At 41.6% G+C, this 18,248-nt stretch overlaps 1 protein-coding gene across 4 annotated transcripts in view; it reads right to left on the bottom strand.

Moving 5' to 3' along the window:
• The window catches only part of PHF8 (PHD finger protein 8), a 158,115-nt gene extending 156,637 nt beyond the window's left edge, over nucleotides 1–1,478 (bottom strand). Inside the window, exon 1 of one of the 4 annotated variants that reach the window (XM_075539672.1) lies at nucleotides 1,257–1,478. The gene's annotated coding sequence lies outside the window, so the exon portion shown is untranslated. Of the gene's footprint in view, nucleotides 1–204; nucleotides 362–544; nucleotides 1,179–1,256 lie in introns of those variants that run through there. The other 3 variants (XM_075539671.1, XM_075539673.1, XM_075539674.1) reach the window with 3 other exon arrangements.
• Nucleotides 1,479–18,248: the final 16,770 nt, after the last annotated feature.

The raw sequence follows: 18,248 nt of genomic DNA on the forward strand, positions 1-18,248 counted from the left end.
GAAAACCCTAAGCTTAGAGGGGGAGCTAGGGGTACCAAAGTCTCCCTCATCCCAAAGTAGGGGCAACTAGAGCGAAATGAGGGATCCCGGAAAGTCTGTAAGCCTACTCCAAAACTACCTATTCAGGGACAAGGTAGACAAGACCAAATGTCCAAGTCAAATCACAGTCTGGGGCCATGTTTGGAGAGTTTAAATGATGTTTACCTTCTCTCTCAAATTCACTTCTTCCACGCCAAATCAGGGGTCTTGTCATCCCCACAAGTGAAATAAACCTCTATTTTAAAACTAAACAGATCTCCCTCTACTTCAAAGATATCGGGTTCTCGTGACCCTCTTCAAATCCCCCGAAACAGACTAGAATTTCCTCACGCTCCTGAAACTAAAGGATTCCGCAACCCCACCCCACCCCCACCGCTTGGAAACTCGTAGGTATCTCCTTACAGTCTTCTCAAACTGAGGACTCCCCAGTTCCCCGACACTGACAAGCGATTTCATCATAGAGCTTAGAGCAGACAGGAATCTCCCAGCAGCGCCCCAAACTTACGAGAATATCGCTTGACGCCTCCTAAACTGTCAGGAACCTCCTCACGCCCCAAGCCTGACGACAATGTCTTCAGTTCCAAGCCCTACAGGAACCTCCTCATGCCCAAAGCTGCAGAGACTCCTCGCGCCGGCAGGTCTCACTCGCACCAACAACCCCACAGCGCTAGGCAGCTTCGGGGCGCCCGGCGCCTCGCTCAGCAGAGGCTCAGCCGGCAGTTCCGGCCCCGCCGGCGGCGCGCGCCGAATTCTGGGATCGTCGGAGTCCGCCTGCGAACCAGCTCGCCTTCCCTTTGAACCCCCCGCCGCGGCGCTGCTCAGGCCGCCGGAGGTGCTGTAAGCAGAGCTCTCTGCACGGCGTTCCCAGCGGCCTGGCCCTTAGGCCTACTGGAGAGCCGGCATCGGCATCGGCCTAGGCCGGCGGCCACCGCGCGAACGAACCAGCACTGTTGTTGCCGGGCCAGCCGGAGACAGCCGCGAGCCGGCCCACGAGGAACGAGGTGAACCGGCGGCCAGTCTCCAGTAAACGACCCGAAAAGTGGTCGTGAGGAACCCAGTGGAGGTGGTGGTAGTCAATAAAGTTTATTCAAAACAATGAGGAAGTTGAGGCGGCGAGAGGAGGGGAAATACGGGGTAAACAGCTACCATATTGAGAGTGGCATCGCTGCCTCGAGCGGGGGCGGGGAAGGCGGGGAGGGCGGAGGCAGGGAACTCACCCGCCATCTTAGGAGGGCCGAGCTCTCGAGGTTACCACACGGCTTAGGCCGGGAAAGGAAGAGCGGACATCTCTTATCCCAGGGCGGAGCTCAGCTATCTTGGGACCAACTTGGAGCTTTAAGGCACCAATCGAAGTTGAAAACCTTGAGCCGAGAAGCCGCCATCTTAGGCGAGGCCGTCTCCTGCCTCCATTTTGAGTGGGGCCAGAAATTACCTAGCTTTTCCCTCCTCCGGGTCAGCATGGAGTTAAGCTCTCCAAGCTCCTCCTCCTCCCCAGCCTTTTCCTCCAATGAGACTACGTAAACATTGTGACTCAAAAATGCGTAATTACTAAGTGGCAGAGGGGGCGGGTTTCAGGCGCGCTTGAGACTTTGTGCGTACTAGTTCTCATTCGCCGAGCACCTTCAGCAGACTCTCACTCGTTTTCTGTGATATTTCTTACTTTGTGGGAGGGTTCTGTTATTATCTCACTTTGTCAAATATGGACACAGGTTAAGAGGAACCAACTGACTTGGTTTTCAGGACTAGGGAATTCTTGTGCCAGCTACTACCCCTATGTCTTAAGTTGTAGTTCTCTATAAAGCTGCTGTTGACTCTTCACAAAGCTTGGGACCCTCTCTTCTTTGATCCTACTGTTTCACTCCGATTCACTTCAAATACAATTGCGATATTAACATGTACCTGTTCCAAGATTTTCTGACAATAGCTTTCAGGTTAATTGAGTTACATGCACATGCTTAGAAATGACAGTTGAGGAATGTAATCAAAATGAGTTCCGCCAAGGCAATCATGTATCCCCAATTTGCTCTTTCCTATCATTTAGGAAAGAGCCCTGCTGCTGCACTGGGTTACGCATGGGACTGCTAACAGAAGGGGTTGGTGGTTCAAATTCTCGCCCAACAGTTTTGCTCTGCCCTATACAGGTCTCAAAGGGCACAGATCATAAAAGTTTATTAGGAAGTTATAAGAAAATTGAAAACAGCATGCCACTGCCAAAACCACTGTCATCAAGTAAGTTCTATCTCAGAGCGACCCATATAGAGTTTCAGAGGCTTTGTAAATCTTTACAGGAGCAGACAGTCTCGTTTTTCTCCCTCAGAGTGGCTGAAGGACCTGTGGTTAACCTGACAATGCCACCAGGCTCCTTGAAAACTGCATTGGTGAGAGAAAAAAAAAGCCAGTAAAGTACCAAGGAATTTTTTTCATCACAATGTACCTGTACAGTCTTTGAGGGTAGCAAGAGCTGTCCTGTCAGAATTGTGTTGGGAAGCCTTACCCCATCCACCCTACAACCTGCTTTTTCCCCTTCAGACTTATTTTTGTTTCCTAAAATTCAAAGAATACTTAAAAGAAACACAATTTGAGTCCCTCAGGGATGCCAAAACTGCTGCTTTAAATAATGTAAATTACAGGTTCCCGAACATACTTGGCCTACTTACTGCCTTCTCTTCAGAAAGAGACAAAGTTACTTAGCTTCCTCTGGCAGTGAAAAACTTGTATTATAGCCCATAATCCAAAATAAAGTATAGGTATCTGCTTTTGTAGCCCCTCCCCAACTCATTCTAGCACACACACCCCCCACAGGGAGTGGTACCACCCTCTTTGGAAAACACTGGTTAATCAAAGAGCACAAAATTCTCTGGGAAGGTTTAGAGAAATGGAAACACCACCTTCAGAAGTGCATAAACCTAAATGGGGGATATGTTGAGAAACAATAACTTCACATTTTGCTATTTTAGTTTAATAAATAATTTTATTATTTTGAAGCAATATATTTGACTCACCCTGTTATCTCCAACATTACCTAATACAATGGAAATTGTGACCTAGGGAAAATCTCAGTGGAAAGAGCAATTTTAACCAACTCTGGATTAAATGTGTTTTGTAAGCCTATGAGACCACATGGCAAGAGTTATTATATGGATCCTATAACTAGCTTTCTTAGTTTCACAAATAGGCAAGAGGCTGTTTCACTAATCTGGAAAAGATATATATGAGGCCTTAATAAGAATAACTGTAGCTTGGTGTTGAAAAGGATCAGGTAAGTATGATAATTTGGAAGTTGAATAAGCAAAGTTTGGAGACTAATGATAGTGAATGGGTAAATGAGGAAAATGAATATAAGTTCATGTCTGGGTTGGGTTTCAGGGTAGATGATATTGTCATTGTGCCAAAACACACAATAGCAAAAGCAGATTTGATCAGGAAGAAGACGGTATTTCATTTGGATGAGTTACATTGAGGCATATGCTTAAGCACATAAATTTACTTGCCCAATAATTTTTATTGAGCATCTGCTGCTATACACCAGGCATTGTACTAAGTGTGCTAGGAATATAGTAGACTCAAACCTGGCTTTTACAGAACTGACATGGTATTGGAAAATCAATCAATAATCAGATAAATTTTCATTTACATACCTATTAACAAGGTCTCTGCTCTCCTTGGACTCAGATTCCAGTAAGAAAGAGAGAATGAAGTGAGTCGAAAGAATTTCAGATTGTAATAAGTGCCATGTAGAAAATAAAGCAAGCTATGAGATAGGGAATGATTTGGAGGAAAGACATTCTGCTTCAGATAGGATAGTCAAGGAAAGCCACTCAGAAGATGACGTGAGCTGAGACCTGAGTAACAGGATGTTAACTAACACAAAAGGCAAACGGAATAAAAAGTGCAAAAACCTTTAAATGATGGCAGAAGTCTGTCAGCAATACTTTCTGAGCTTTACTGGACAGGGTACAGGTCTAGGGGTTGGAATGAAGGCTCCACACATGATATATGTATCTTTTAAGATTATACAGTCTAATGAAAGAGACAAAGATGTAATAAGCAATAACAAGGCTGTGGGAGGTGGGGTGGGGATCTCAAAGAAGGAGCCATAGTTAATTCAAATATGTTTATTTTAGTGGGTATGTCAGATAAAGCTTCGCAAGAGGTGGCATTTGACCTAGACATTGTGTTGCCTACCCCATTCACCCTAGAAAATCTTAGTGCTCCTGGAATTTAGGGAAGAGGAACTGAAGTTTCTGGGAATGGCAAAACTGTCAGGGGGCTGGACCTTGGGCACTCAGATTTGTAAACAAGGAACTACTAAGGATGAGAAGCAGCCAGCTGCTGCCTTGAAAATGTGTGCTTTGGTCATGTCTCTTACAGGATACAGTACATGATCTGGACTGGCCACCACAGCACAAAGCTACCCTGGCTTCCTTCCTTCATACAACCTTTACTTAACGGTTGTTTAATTTTATTTTATTACACCCATCCACTGTAGTTAAGTGACCCTATAGTAACTGCTCCATAGGTTTTCTTTCTTTCTTTTTTAAATCATTTTATTGGGGGGGGGTCGTACAACTCTTATCACAATCCATACATACATCCATTGTATATTTGTTGCCATCATCATTTGTATATTTGTTGCCATCATCATTCTCAAAACATTTGCATTCTACTTGAGCCCTTGGTATCAGCTCTCCATTTTCCCCTCCCTCCCTCCCTGCTCCCCCCTCCCTCATGAACCCTTGATAATTTATAAATTATTATTTTGTCATATCTTAACACTGTCCGACATCTCCCTTCACTCGCTTTTCTGTGGTCCATCCCCCAGAGAGGAGGTTATATGTAGATCCTTGTAATCTGTTCCCCCTTTCCACCCCACCCTCCCTCCATGCTCCATAGGTTTTCTGAGACTGGAAATCTCTATGGGAACAGCCTTATCTTGTTCCCACAGCCTGGTTGGTGAGTTTGAACTGCTGACCTTTATGTTCACAACTTAGCACTTAACCCACTATACCAGCAGGGCTTATCCTTTTAGTATGCAAGCAGTAGCAAACACATTTGTATTGCAAATATTCAAGCAGTTAAAAGTAAAGTTCTCCCTTATCAACTCAATCACTGCTTACCTCCTTAGAGAGAACCTTAGCAGTATCTTTCCAATTTGTTTCTCTGTGTATATGTACATAGAACTGTTGAGATTAAAAATGATGAGGGATACAGTAGAGTATAAAATACATGAGATTAAAAAGAATGAAGGGAAAAGGGCAGGGGGGTAAGTATATGTGAAAGGAGAGGCTTGCTCCAAAACAGACTTGAATATATAATGACAGTGGGAATTAAAAGGCATAATGATGATAAGTAACATCTAAGAACGTACTGTGTGCCAAATACCATCTTAAACTCTACATCCATTAATTCACTTGATCATTAGAGCAAACCTATGATGGAAGTACTAGCACTATTCCTATTTTATGGTTTATGGATAAGGAAACTGAGTGTGGAAACTTTAAATTACTTTCTCAAGTCATATAGCTGGTAAATATGTAAACTGCAGTTCCTTGAGGACACAAGTTCAAAGTGCAAGTTCTTAACTTCACTGTATCACTAGTGTAGATTTAACAGCAACTGGTATCTTTAAGATGAATGCAATTGAGAAAGTTGATGGTTCTTTGCAGATTTTGAATCACAGAAGCAAATTAGGGTTTATACCCACTTGGAAAAAAATATTAACTAACATTGGGATAGAAAGGATGATCCCCAAGGCACCAAACAAAGAAGTTGGGTATACCTACCCACTCCTCGAGGGCCATCTTCATGAATGTGCCACTCATGCAGAGCTCTACTCCCATTGTGTGTGTGTGTGTGTAAAATATCATTATCTTTTATTTATGTTTCAAATCACTTTATTATGACACAATCCAGACATCATACCATTCAGTCATAACAAGCAATATTGCACAATCGCTACCACAATCATTTTCAAATCATTTTCCTTCGTGTACTCCTTGATATCAGCTCCCCATTACACCTCCTCCCCAACCATATCCCCCAGGGAACCTTATTCTAGTTATTGTCTATATAGATTCACCCAACCTGGGTTTCCTATGTCAAAAAGTATAGAAAGATACATAAAAGAGAGTCAAGAACATTACAAACAATAACAAAAGACAATAGAGATAAGCCCAATATGAAAGAAACCCCTCAAAGCAGGAAATATTAAAAACCAGTTCAAGCTCAAAATGTACCAAAAGAGAGCTCAAATTATAAGGTTTTGACCACTCAAGTCAGATTTTATCATTTTAATCTAATAAGCACAGACTTATTCCATGTGTAGATCCTGCCAATGTATTTTGGGCTTCTACTGTCCTCCATAGCCTTCTGAAAACCAGAAATTAACAATTTAATCTCTGATACCCTCCTTCAGATATGGATTATATCATTTACAAACCTTGGATCACAGATGTTGATGTGCTTCTTCCATGTGGATTTAATTGACATCTAACCCTATAATGCTGAGCGTGACGTTTTCATAACATTTAATTAAATGTGTATATATATACATATATTGATAACTATGAAAATAAAGAATAAAAATATTTTATCCTGAAATTAAAAATTCAGGCATTATGGGGCTAACTAAGATGACTGCTTGTTTGAAAACAAGCCTTTAAAACCCCAGATGCTATTCTTTCTGATAGCCAGGTACCATCTAATTTCTTCACATTTTCTTATAGCACCCATATTTTACATGTTTCCTTCATGAGGGCACATATAAGGTAGGGTCATGCCATAGGAACTGATTGTTTTTTGATAGGAGCTAGGAATAAGTAGGAGCCAAAAATCCATACCTAAATTTATGTTTTCTATCTGCTTCTGGTTTTCTTTAGAGACATTTTTGTCATCTACTGGTAGAGAATCTTATCGATCATCTCCCTGGAGCTTACGTTTCTTCTGTTTATAGTGTCACTGACTTAGTCCATGGTAATGTGTTCAAAACAGAATAGAGAAAGGGAGATTAATCAAGTGTAGGTTAACCACAAATCACAATACATGAATTACTGAATTGCACAGATTAAATCTTTACATGACTGTATGCTATTTACACAAACAATCTGAGTTGACGGTCAAACAAAATAATATCCAGTGTCTGCCAGAATACTGCATATCTTAATAAAACAAGTAGGGCATTGAACTTGTAAGTTAGTCTGCCTACTGACAGATCAATAATCTTGGTATAGCTATTCTCTGCTTCTTCACATTCCATGTAAATTCGGCCTTAAGTCTTTGGGCTACAATTGTGTTTGAGGTACACCCCAGTTCACCTAGTGGACTTTCCACATCACATTCCTCTGGTATGATCTTTGGAGTATGTTGTGTCTTTTGATGATCCAGGGTTCGATGCCCCATTGGTCTATGGCCAATGACCCCAGAGAGGTTTGGGAGTTGGTTTCATGATATGTTGCAGCTGTCTTGAATTTCCTAATAATTTTATTTTTCAGTATAGTCTAATGAGACAATGGAGCATGCACATGAGCAAAAGTACACTGGTTGGCAATCCGCACATCCCATTGGCACAGCAGATAGTGTACAGGCTGAGGAGTTGATCAGACTGCCTGCCACACAGGTAGGTTAGTCTAGGGGAACTGAGGGGGAGATGCCTGACCAGTGCTGGGACCTAGGTTGGCAATTATCACAATGGCAGCAGTAGCAGAAGCAGCAGCAATGACAACAGTGGTTGTGGTCCTGGGAAAGAGGAGGAGGGGCTCTGTAGTGGGGCAGTGTTGGATTCCCAGTGAGAGGTCCATTTGCCTTTCTGTCACCAGAGCCTATCCCTGTAGTGTCTATCGAAATATCTCCTTGGCTTGAGTACATGAACAGGAAATGCCATGTTCAGGCAGTAAACTTTGATAATAAATTACAAAATAAAAATATACACATAAATATTGCATTAGAGTATATCAGGGAGTTACTAGATGTCTAAACCAAGAGTTTAGGATCTCTGGTTTTAAAATAAGCTACAACATTGCAAAATTACTGTCTACAGGCTTAGAAATGGATTTTATATTTAAGGATTGTCACAGACACATTTGATGAAAGGCTTTGAATGAACAAGTTACTAAGAAAGAGCATTTTAAAATTATTTTTCCTGTACATAGAAAAATGATACAGTGAAAGAATACATAAGCAGGCATTTTTAATTATATACAAACCATGATGTCACTGTGATTACCACAAATTATAGGAAAATCAGTTGATATATTAAAATGTTATTGTTGACTTTATATTAAAATTAAACTCAGACCTAGATGAAGTTGACTCTTATGAGAAGATAATTTAAAAAAAATAAATGTCTTAAAAAAGTTCTCACAAGAATAAACAATTCTAGATATTATAAAATTTGTTTTTTAAAATAATTTATCAGAAATTCATACCAATGCTATTACTGCCTAGAAAATATATTATCAGCTCTAGTAACAGTTGCATCAGCCCAAACATCCTTCTCTCAACGTTATCAAATGTTATTTATAACATTGTGACTATTATTTTTTTATTTGATTGAAAATGAAGTTGCTAAAAATATAAATTTTGATGACATATTAAACTAATTCCACCACTTACCTGTTAGTTTGTGGTACCATGGGAGCTTATATGTTGCTGTGATGCTGGAAGCTATGTCACCGGTATTTTCAGATACCAACAGGGTCACCCAAAATGAATAGGTTTTAGCAGAGCTTCCAGACTAAGAACAGACTATGGAAAAGTAATAGGTTGTTCACTTTCTCCCTCAATGCAAGAACATATAACCTGGCATTCTGTGATGCTCACCTTCCCAACACGATCACTGAAGACAAAATGGGTGCGTAGGTAAATGTGAAGAAAGCTGATGGTGCCCAGCTATTAAAAGATATAGCATCTAGAGTCTTAAAGGCTTGAAGATAAATAAGCAGCCATGTAGCTTGGAAGCAGCAAGCCCACATGGAAGAAGTACACCAGCTTGTGTGATCGTGAGGTGTAGACAGGATCAGGTATCAGGCATCAGAAGACTCAAAAGACAACCATATCAATGCAAATGAGGGAAGGGGATGTATTGGAGTTCCAAACCCCTCTGTAGACCTCACAGTAGGGTCACAAAGAAAGGAGGAACCTGCCAGGGTACAATATAGCACCGATGAAACATACAACATTCCTCTAGTTCTTTAATGCCCCCTCTGCCCACTATAATGACCCCAGTTCTACACCTTACAAATCCGGCTAGACCTGAGCATGCACACTGTTACAAATAAGAGCTCTCTACACACGGAATCCAGGACAGATAATCTCTTCAGGAACAATAATGGGAGTAGTGACACCATAAAGGTAGGGGGAAGGTCGGGGGAGAAAGGAGGAACTGATCACAATGATCAACGTATAACCCCCCACCCACCCAGGCTGATGAACAACAGAAACATGGGTGAAGGGAGACAGCAGATGGTGTAAAATATAATAGTAGTTTGTAATTTATCAAGGGTTCATGAGGGTGGGAGGGCCGGGGAGAGAGGGGAAAAATGAGCTGATACCAAGGGCTCAAGTAGAAAGAAAATGTTTTGAAAAGGACGATGAAAACATACGTACAACTGTGCTTGACACAATGGATATATGGATTTAAGAGCCCTCAATAAAATGATTTTAAAAACTAGGTTATCCACTTCAGAAGAATTAATTCTTGAAAACCTTATGTATAGTGAAACATTGTTCATATACTGAAAAGCTAATGAATAACTGCAGTACACTGTCAGAGATAGTGCTGAAGATGAGCATCTCAGGTTGAAAGGCACTCAAAATATGGCTGAAGAAGAGTCACCTTCTCATAATGACATTGATGGAGTAAAGCCTTGTGGGAATAAAGCTTTCAGGACCTTCATCTGCTGATTGGCCATGACTTAAAATGAGAAGAAATAGCTACAAACCTACATTAATAATTGGAACTTGGGATGTACAAAGTATGAATCTAAGAAAATTGGAAGTTGTCACAAATGAAATGGCCCTCATAAAGATTGATATTCTATGCGTTATAGACCTCAAATGGACTGGTTTGGCCATTTTGAATCAGAAAAATCATAGTTTACTATGCTGGTAATTACATAAGAGGAATAGCATTGCATTCATCAACAAAAATATATTTTAAGAGATATCTTGAAGGTACAGTACTGTCTGTGATAGGATATCTATCCACATACAAGGAAATCCAGTCAATATAATATACCTATTATATAAATTTATGCACCAACCATGAAAGCTAATGCTACAGACATTGAAAAATTGTATATATGGATACATATGGTAACCAACTAAAAAGGAGGGAGGGGGGATAAAAAAAGAAAAGGGTAGCAGGGGCACAGGGCACTAACCCACCAAAGGGGAGGGTATTGTGTATATCTCCACAGGGAAAGAGGGACCAGACTTCAATCCAGTGCTCCAAGATGTGACTGCAACATGTCAGCATGAAGTAGGGAACCAGTGGAGAAGTCTGAGGGGCTGACGCCAATCCCAACTATGTGGACACCTGTTCCTCACCCCAGAAGATTTTATTTCAGAGGACAGCACTGAAGCTGCAGCTCCAGGAGAGGGACATGTCTGAACAGAGCAAATGGGAGCAAATTAAGGGAGAAGAAGAGAGTGTAGAGCACTTTGTGGCCCACCAACTCTTGATGAAGAGATTTCCACTCAGAGCAGCCAATTCACAGAAAAAAACCATATGGCCTGCCCCAGTATGAGACACGACATGCTTCACTGACACATAACCCTACAACACATAACCCTACAATACTGGAGACAGAGTGTGGGAATTCCACCCGATCTGATCCCATGACAACGAGGCAAAACACTAAGGGTGTGGAACAGAACAGCCAGGGGAACAGAGCAACGAAGTCCCCAGGGAATACCAAAAATAAACTTTGGGGCCAGGGATTGGCACCCCATCAGACTCGACCGGGAAACACTCCTAAAGGCCAGCAAACAGTCCTTGAACTAACTGCAAGCTTTTCTTTCTGGTTGTGTTTTGTTTTGTGTCATAGGCTTATTGTTTTGTTTTATTTTGTTGATTGGTTTTGCTCTGTCTTGTTTTTGTGCATGTTACTATCTCCGTAGGTCTGTCTAAATAAGATAGGCTGGATGAACAAGTTGGAGGAGAAAACCACGGGACCAATAGTTCCGGGGGGACATGGGAGAGGGAGAGGGTGGGGGAAAGGTAGTGGTGTTAACAAACCCAGGGACAAGGGAACAACAGGGGATCCAAATCGGTGGTGAGGAGGGTGTAGGAGGCCTAGTAGTGCATGACCAAGGGTACAGTAACCAAGAGGAATTACTGAAACCCAAATGAAGGCTGAGCATGATAGTAGGACAAGAGGAAAATCAAAGGAAATAGAGGAAAGAGCTAGGAGGTAAAGGGCATTAATAGAGGTCTAAACACAGGCATGTACTTATGTAAATATATTTATATATGAGGATGTGGAAATATATCTATATGCATATATGTATAGATTTAGTATTAAGGAAGCAGGTGGACATTGGGCCTCCACTTAAGTACTCCCTCAATGCAAGAATACTTTCTTCTATTAAAGTGGCATTCCATGAAGCTCACCTTTGCGACACGATCGGCATATAAGCAAATGTGGTGAAGAAAGCTGATGGTGCCCAGCTATCAAAAGATATAGCATCTGGGGTCGTAAAGGCTTGAAGGTAAACAAGCAGCCATCTAGCTCAAAAGCAACAAAGTCCTCATGGAAGAAGCACACCAACCTGCATGCTCATGAGGTGCCAACGGAATCAGTTTCAGGCATCAAAGAATGAACAATCATATCCTTGTGTGCTCACCTCCCTGATATGATGGCTAAAGATAAATGAGTACATAAGCAAATGTGAAGAAAGCTGATGGTGCCTGGCTATCAAAATATATAGCGTCTGGGGTCTTAAAGCCTTGAAGGTAAACAAGCGGCCATCTAGCTCAGAAGCAACAAAGCCCAAATAGAAGTAGCACACCAGTCTGTGTGATCATGAGGTGTCAAAGGGATAAGGTATAATCGTAGACCAGTGGTTCTCAACTTTCCTAATGCCGCAACCCTTTAATACAGTCCCTCATGTTGTGGTGACCTCCCAAAAATAAGATTTTTTTCATTGCTACTTCATCACTATAATTTTGCTACTGTTATGAATTGGGTAGCCCCTGTGAAAGTGTCATTCGATCCCCCAAAGGGGTCGTGACCCACAGGTTGAGAACCACTATAGTAGACTCATACAATATTTGTCCTTTTGTAATTGACTAACTTCACTCAGTATAATGGATTCCAGTTAAATCCATGTCATCCAGTGTTTTGTGGTTCATTGCTGTTTTTCAGGGATTCATCTTATTCCATTTTGTGTGTGTACCAGAGTTTCTTTATCCATTCTTCTACTGATGGGTCTTTGAGCTGTTTCCAGCTTCTTTCTATTATGAACTATGCTGCAATGAACATGGGAGAGTGTATATCTGGTCTTGTCTGTCTCTTATTTGGGGAGGGGGGTTATATGCCCAGCAAAGACATTGATGTGTTGTGTGGTATTTCTATTCCCAGTTGTTTTCATTAAAACCTTCCTATTATAAAGTAGCAGAAGGACATTGGGCCTCTACGCAAGTACTCCCTCAATGCAAGAATACTTTCTTATATTAAATTGGCATTATATAATGCTCACCTTCCTGACACAATCGTTGAAGACAAAGTGGGTGAATAAGCAAATATGGTGAAGAAAGCTGATGGTGCCCAGCTATCAAAAGATATAGTATCTGGGGTCTTAAGGCTTGAAGGTAAACAAGCGGCCATCTAGTTCAGAAACAACAAAGCCCACCTGGAAGACGCACACCAGCCTGTGCGATCACAAGGTGTCAAAGGGATCGGGTATCAGGCATCATCAGAACAAAAAAATCATGTAATTGTGAATGAGGGGGTGAGAGCGGAGTGGAGACCCAAAGCCCATTTGTAGGCCACTGGACATCCCCTTACAGAAGGGTTGAGGGGAGGAGAAGAGCCAGTCAGGGTGCGATGTAGCAACAATGAAACAGACAACTTTCCTCTGGTTCCTAAATGCTCCCCCCGCCCAACTATCATGATCCTAATTCTACCTTACAAATATGGCTAGACCAGAGGATGTACACTGATACAGATAGGAACTGGAAACACAGGGAATCCAGGGCGGATGATCCCTTCAGGACCAGTGGTGTGAGTGGCGATTCTGGAAGGGTGGAGGGAGGGTGGGTTGGAAAGGGGGAACCGATTACAAGGATCTACATGTGACCTCCTCCCTGGGGGACGGACAACAGGAAAGTGGGTGAAGGGAGACGCCAGACATTGCAATATATGACAAAATAAAAATTTGTAAATTATCAAGGGTTCATGAAGGAGTGGGGAGCGGGGTGGGAGGGAGAAAAATGAGGAGCTGAGGCCAGGGGCTTGGGTGGAGAGCGGATGTTTTGCGAATGATGAGGACAATGAATGTACAAATGTGCTTTACACAATTAATGTATGTATGGATTGTGCTAAGAGTTGTATGAGCACCTAATGAAATGATTTTTTAAAAGAAAATTGTATATATGTCTTCAGTTTGAACTTGATCAAACATACAATCAAGATGTATTGATAATTATTTTCAATTAGAATGCAAAAGTTGCAAACAGGAAGAAGCAGTAGTTGGAAACTATGATCTTGGTGATAGAAATGAAGGTGGAGATTGCATAATAGAATTTTGGGAGACCAATGACTACTTCATTGTCAGTACCTTTTTCAACAGCATAAGAGGCTTCTCCAGATGGAATACAAAGAGGTCAGGAGCAGACGGGTTACTCATATATAAATTCAAGGTGAAGCTGAAGAAAATGAAAGAAGCCCAGAAGAACCAAACTACAACCTTGAGTCTATCCTACCTGAATTTTGAAAACAAATTTGATAGACATTGAACTAATGGCAGAAGCTTAAATGAGCTGTGGAATGACTTCAAGAACATCATACATGAAGAAATCAAAAGTCATTAAAAACAGTAAAGAAAGAAAAGATCAAAGTAGATGTCAGAAGAGACTCTGAAACTTACTCTTGAGAATAGCAAAGACAAATGGAAGAAATGATAAAGATCTTAAAATAAAATATCAAAATGCAGCTCAAGAAAACAAAATATTATAACGATATGTGCAAAGACCTAGATATGGAAACCTAAAAGGAAGAACAAGCTCAAGAATTCAAGAAAAACAGAAGCCTAAACTTGCAATACTGCAAAATTCTTTGGACAAAATGTTGGACAATGCAGGAACATCCAAAAAAGATAGATCAAATCATTGTATTAAAAGTAATTAGCTGACATTCAACCATTTCAAGAAGTAGCATATGATCAGAACTGAATGGTACTGAAGAAAGAAGTCCAAGCTACACTGAATGCATTAGCCAAAACCAATATTCCAAGAATTGATGGAAAAACCATGGAAATGTTTCAACAAACTGATGATGCACTGGAAGCACTACTAACTTATCTATTGCCAGAAATTTGGAAGACCGCTACTTGGACAACTGACTGGAAGAGATCCATATTTGTACCCATTCCAAAGAAAGAAGACAAAAAAATGCCCAAATGATAGAACAATATCTTTGATGTCACATACAAGTAATATTTTGCTAAAGGTCATCCAAGAACATTTGCAGGAGTACATTGACAGGGAACTGCCAGATTCAGAAGAGGATATGGGATAAGAGATATCATTGCTGATGTCAGATAGATCTTGGCTCAAAGAGAATACAAGAAAGATATTTAATTGTGTTATTGACTATGCAAAGGTATTCAACTGTGTGGATCTTAAACTATGGATTATCTTGAGAAGAATTGAAATTCCAGAACACTGGATTAATACAGTTGTGAGAACAGGACAAAGGCTTATTATATGGCTTAAAATCAGGAAAGGTGTGCATCAAAGTTGTATCCTCTCACCATACTTATTCAGTCTGTATCTGAGCAAATAATCAGAGAATATATATTATTTGAAGCAGAATGTGGTGTCAAGTTTGGAAGAAGGCTTATTAACACCCTAAAATATGCATGAGATAGTTAACATTTATTGTGCCCACATGGTCAATGAACACATGTGGGATTAATTGAAGGGCAGAGACATAAATGGGTTGGCAAGCCTCGCCTTTCTTGTCTCTTGCTCTTTGATCATAGGACCAGTGTGCGGCTGCCTTGCTTGTTCTGTGCCTCAATTTGCAAGCTACACTACCTGTGAGACACCTAACCTGTAGACTATGTCATTGTAATTTGAGGTTCCTTCAAGACCTACTTTGCCACACTATTGGAATGTACATTTCTTGAGCTGGGGACTGTCGCATCCTGTCATCTGACTGTTGGTGACCTATCTGCCTCAATTGCTCTACAGAAGACTACATGGTGGCCCTCAAAACTTGAAGGACTGCCAATATCTCACAGCTGTCTCATGGGAGTGAGTTGCACTGAGCCATTTGTACTGCTTAATAGATTGTTTAATTCTTATCTATCTATATAAATATATACATATATATATAATTATTAGCATTCTGGTTTTGTTTCTCTAGAGAACCCTGTCTAACATAATTGGTACTGAGAGTGGTTCTAGAGAAATAAAATCATAAATATGGGCTTCTTAAATTGGCTCTCCAGCCTTATTAGTCTTAACAGCACTAATAATGCTATTTCTACACCCAAAGGCATGGGTAAGTCTGCCACTCTTACTAATCCATGGTGTGAAATAGCAAAGCTAATATCTACAGTATCACCACCGATAGATGAGGTGCTGGTTAGAGGAGAGACTCTGGGTGATTGTATGTTTGATATTTTCCAGCAGTTTTGTCAGGATGAGAAGTATAAGGAAGCTGATTGGCTGGTCCTTCTTACAATGGAAAGTGTGATTAAGGAGAGGGATGGTCTCAGAGCCTCAGAAGCATGCCTCAGGTGCCGACTAACAGATTTGAAAGCTTCCGCCTGGTCTACAAAGGAGAGCCATCTCTCCTCTAGGAATAGAGCTTACATTGTTGAGAACAAGGTCCAGAGTCTCATTATGTGAGTGGCTGAATTACAACATCAGCTGAATTGCAGATCTAGAGTTGTGTCTGATACCAAAGTGATGGCATTGATAGGGAAAAGTTGGGACCCTAAAACATGGGATAGGAACATGTGTGCTGATGATCCAGAAGAGGAGGATATTGAGCCCCTAGAGGCAATTGACCTAGCCTAGTCAATGGATCCACCCCTCCCAGCTGAGGGTATTAATCCACTATCAATAAAACAACCCACATCTGAGCAGATTAGCCGAACTGTTCAGACTGGGATGCCAGGTGGGAGTGCATCTGTAGCATTGCCTGAGGGAGATGCATTACAAGATATTGTTGAGAGCACCCAGGAAACACCCTCACCACCCATTATTTCCTCTAGAACTGTAACTAAAATTAAGGTTTAGAAAGCTCCTAAAAGTGAGGTTGAGATGATTACCCAAGAAGAAGTGAACTATATTCACAAAGATCTGCTTGAGTTTTCAAATATGTACAAGCAGAAGCCTGGGGAATATCCGTGGGAATGGTTACTGAGGGTGAGGGATACTGGTGCAAGAAATGTAATATTAGACCAGTCTGAGTTTCTGGATATGGGACCCCTAACCACAGATTCTTCTTTCAATGTTTCAGCGAGAGAGGCGGAGAGAGGATCTAATTCTTTAATTTGGTTGGTTTGATGAAGCATGGACTGCCATATGGCCCAGATTCGACCAATTTGAGGTACCTGACCTACCTTGGTACACTGTAGAAGAAGGCATCCAAAAGCTTAGGGAAATTGGTATGTTGGACTGGATCTATCAGGATATTCCCATAGACACAAAAAGGGGGTGTCCTAAGGACATACCCTTCACCACAACCATAAGGAAAAAGTTTGTGAAGTGGGCCCCAGCATCTCTGAAGAGTCCCTTAATTGCTATTTTATGTGCACCAGGATTAACAGTGGGAACTGCCTTAGGCAAACCCCGACATTTGCCCACAATGGGGCTGACTGGGCCCCATGGTGGTAGAGGGCAGGTGTCAGCATTGAATCAACAAGACAGGGTGGACATGGTTATAATAGACAGCAAGGTTTCTGTAGTCATCAAAGTAACCTGTCTTGTCTGGAATTATGGCATTGGCTACTTAGCAATAGTGTCCCTAGGAGTGAAATAGATGGGAAACATACTAAATAGTTATGTGATCTATACAGGTGGAAGAATGCTAGATCAAGTGAACAGCAGTATGACAGTCATGATCACCCAATCAATTCCCAGACCTGAGCCAGTTTACAGACCCACAACCCCTTCTATGAGCGGGAGGTTGTGTCCCTTTGAAGGAGGACCCTGCTGCATCACGGAAGGTTTTATACTGTTGGTCTTTCTTCTAGTTTTCCCCAAAGGGACACAAGAGTGACTGTTCATTGGGGGAAAGGAAATAATCAAACTTTTGGGGGATTACTGGACACTGGCTCTGAACTGACACTAATTCCAGGAGACCCAAAGTGTTTCGATGTCCCACCAGTCGGAGTTGGGGCTTATATAGTTATCAATGTAGTTTTAGCTCAGGTACACCTCACTGTGGATACAGTGGGCCCCTGAACCCATCCTGTGCTTCTTTCCCCAGTTCCAGAATGCATCAGTAGAACAGACAAACAGTAGCTGGCAGAACCCTCATATTGGATCCCTGAAATGTAGAATAAGGGCTATCATGGTAGGAAAGGCCAAGTGGACACAATTAGAACTGCCATTGCCTAGGAAAATAGTAAACCAAAAAGCAGTACCGCATTCCTGGAGGGATTGCAGAGATCAGTGCCACCATCAAAGACTTGAAAGATGCAGGTGTGGTGATTCCTACCCCATCCCCATTTAACTCACCTATTTGGCCTATAAAGAAGACAGATGGATCCTGGAGAATGACAGCGAATTATCGTAAGCGTAACCAGGTGGTGACTCCAATTGCAGCTGCCATTCCAGATGTGATTTCATTGCGTGAGCAAATTAATACTTCTCCTGGTACTTGGTCTATTGATCTGTCCAATGCTACCTTCTCGATACCAGTCTCAAAGGACCACCAGAAGCAGTTTACCTTCAGCTGGCAAGGGCAACAATACACTTTCACAACTCTCTCCTAGAGGTACATCAAATCTTCCATCCTGTGCCATAGTCC

The sequence above is a fragment of the Tenrec ecaudatus genome, chromosome X (genome assembly GCF_050624435.1).
Source record: "Tenrec ecaudatus isolate mTenEca1 chromosome X, mTenEca1.hap1, whole genome shotgun sequence".
NCBI lineage: Eukaryota > Metazoa > Chordata > Mammalia > Afrosoricida > Tenrecidae > Tenrec > Tenrec ecaudatus.